Source organism: Hemibagrus wyckioides, linkage group LG05 (genome assembly GCF_019097595.1).
Source record: "Hemibagrus wyckioides isolate EC202008001 linkage group LG05, SWU_Hwy_1.0, whole genome shotgun sequence".
Lineage (NCBI taxonomy): Eukaryota > Metazoa > Chordata > Actinopteri > Siluriformes > Bagridae > Hemibagrus > Hemibagrus wyckioides.
In genome coordinates this window covers 26112100-26115379 of record NC_080714.1, presented here as the reverse complement: position 1 = coordinate 26115379, position 3280 = coordinate 26112100, and positions in this window count along the sequence as shown.

Sequence of the window (3280 nt, the reverse complement as noted above, 5' to 3'; positions counted from 1 at the left end):
TTGTCTGGGTTTTTATTATTATTATTATTATTATTATTATTATTATTATTATTTATACATACCTACTGGTTAAGCTGTACTTAAATCTTGTACTTTTTTTTCTTTCACAGAAAATTCTTTCTAAATTAAGAAAAAGAAAAACCTCAACATTTTACTCCCAATAAATCTTAAATATCACTACGTCTTTATAATCATATATTAATAGAGTTTTTAAAAAGTCACTCCAGGATTTTGCAGAGGTTTGTTGTTATTGCTGCTGCCAAAAATAACTTTACTGTGGCTTTTGTTTGTGCTTTTTTGTGGAGTAAAATGACCTTAATTAGTGAAACCGCTTCTTTAAGACTAGATGAGACGGTTCACACACGTGAACGGAAGAAGGCTTCAGCTAAACACGTGTTGTGAGGATGTCACACGAAGCATCTCGACCCGATTCTGCAGAAAATCCACGGTAATTTAGAATATCGCCGTGTTTTTGGTTGATTTTGCCTTGATTTCTGTGATCACAAAATCACAACAATCCTGAAGGGACTGAAAAAGGCTTAATAAGGCATGAGAATCAGATACAGTAGCTTTTAGCTTAATGAGTCAATATGAATTTTTCTTTAACTGATGTGACTGTAAGAACCTAGAACTAGTCTCTACACTTTATTTTCAGTACAGCAGTTTGAATTTGCAAGCTAACCATTAGCTATCGCGAAAGTTGCGAAAGTAACAATTTCATGGAAGTTTTCTAATTTACTTGAGAAAAGAATTTGAAGCTTCAACCTTCACTGACTTTTCACTACTAGCTCAGTTTAGTTGATGCTGTAATTTAAGGTGTAGAATCTCGGCATGGGAATTTAATTAGTTGTTAAGGCAAAAATGTGTATTACAAAACGAATTTTCCCATAAGAAATAATGTGAATGCAGATAATCCGTTTGCAAAAATATTAGCAATATTCCCAGTACGAAGCGTATGTAAACTGTACGGCTGCTTACGAAGAACTGACCCAAGCCAAGCATTCCATGTCAAGGCTCCTCACAGGAAGTCGTGCCACCAAGCTTGGGCTAAAAATAGAACAGAGCACCCACGCCACCTATCTGTCAACCAAAACACCCGAAAAATCACCTAGCTTTAAACACATGCTGAAGGCTAGGTTGGTATTGTGGGTTGACTCTTTCCAAAAAGCTTTCACTGACTGAAAAAAAATTCTTAAAAATCATAAATTCGCTTCGCTTGGCTTTCCACTGATGCAAACATGTTTTTGAACGGCTCCCGGATGTATGTACATCTTAGCTGCCGCTTGGTTTGGTTCAGTTCAGTCATATGCCAAAAAATGCTTCGTATGCCAACACAAATTCCTTGCAAAATTTCAATTCTTAAGGGGAAAATTCGTATAACAAAGTTCCACTGTTGTTATGATCACATCAGCGCCAGCATCCTCATGAGATTTCACACTGTAAATGGTTTACATTAAGTCATTAAGAAAGCAATTTTGTTGAGACGTAATATTTTAATGTAAATATAACCATATCTCTTTTTCCTTAATCTGACTGATTTTCCGTGTATTTTTACTGAAGATTGACAGGGAACACATCCTTCTTTTATTCTAGTACATTAACATCTAGTACAACAACATTCATTCATCTTCATTACACTGTTTATCCTAGTGGAGTATCTACTAGGAATAATAAGGCTGAGGTGGGAATTTAATTTTAGATTTGGTCATTTTTGTCCTATATGTTTATATTTCTTTGAAGCTGCTTTAAGATTATGTCCATTGTTAAAACCTCTATGCAAATAAATTGAATGAAATTGAATGTAAAGCCAGCTCATCACTGGATGACACACACACACACACACAATTATTCACATTTAGAGGAAAATCAGAGCTGCCAATCCATCCACTGGCATGTTTTTGGGAGTTGGAAGGAATCTAGTGAACCTGGAGAATATGTGGAGAACATAAACAGGAACACCAGCTCTGGATAGATCCAGAGCCCCTGCAGCTGTGTGGTTTGAATGTTATCCACTGCACCACTGTGCCACCCATCTGCTGTTCAAGTCAGTAAAAATAGCCTAAAAATGATTCAGAAAATATGAAATGCAGCCGGTTCGGTTCTTCAGACCGTTTCATTCTCACAGCAGTCTTGTTACACGAACACTTAGCGAGTGTTTCTGTTGAACTCTCAGAGCAGGACGCAGGGTTATGACGATGCATCGGCCTAATTGAGCAAACACCGGCAAACATGTCAGCGCTCCTGGGTCCCGGTCCCGCAGGCTGCCTCGGGTCGTTACCTAAATGACTCAGACGCACAGGAGCACTCCAATTATAACATATGAAGGAAAATGAAGGTTAAGGATACATGGGGAAGCTGTGTGGGGAGAGAGAGAGAGAGAGAGAGAGAGAGAGAGAGAGAGAGAAAGTGAGAGAGAAAGAAACAGAGACGGAGAAAGAGAGAGAGAGAGAGAGAGAGAGAGAGAGAGAGAGAAACAGAGAAACAGAGAAACAGACAAAGAGGGAAGGCAAAGCCACTTCAGGGTCAACAGGATTAAAATGTACATGAAGTATGGAGTAAACAAAAATATGAGAAACTTGTATTTCAGTATGTTGTGTGGGTAAGTTGTGTAAAAATGTGTAAAAATTGCACCCAGTTTATATAGATTTCAAAGTAAGTAATACTGGCAGAAGTTTATTTGGTTTATTTAAGTTTATGACGAAATACTGTGAATGTCAGACTGATAGCATGTACACAATAATATAGCCAAAAAAATGCCCTTAGAATTTTTTTCTTTATTTAACAAATTAATGAGAAATTGCCTTTTGGTCTGATGACATGCCAAGTCCATGGGTAACTCTGAAAGTGCAGCTTAGACAGCGAGCAGCAAGAGAAGATGCTGTTAATGTGGGGGAAATAAACATATTATAAAGATATATACATAAAGCTTGTAAAATTTTATTTGTAGTTTTGGAGAAAAAAAAAAGGTTTGGTTTTCTAGTTTTAAAAAGGCTGCAGAAACTCAACACTGATCATCATCCGGAGAACATCATCTCTACAGTGAAGCACGGTGGTGAGAGCATCATGGTGATGGGTTACTTTTCATCAGCAGGGACCAGGAGACTGGACAAGACAGAGGGAGCTAAACACGGGACGATGACTCGAAAGTGGACAGGCTCAAAAACTAAGTGTCCGGTCAAATCCAGACCTCATTCTGATAGGGAGTTGAAAATGATTGCTTAACAAAGGTCTTCGAATATCTCTAAGCTTGAGTGTTTTTTGTGGTTTGCCAAGAAGAAAA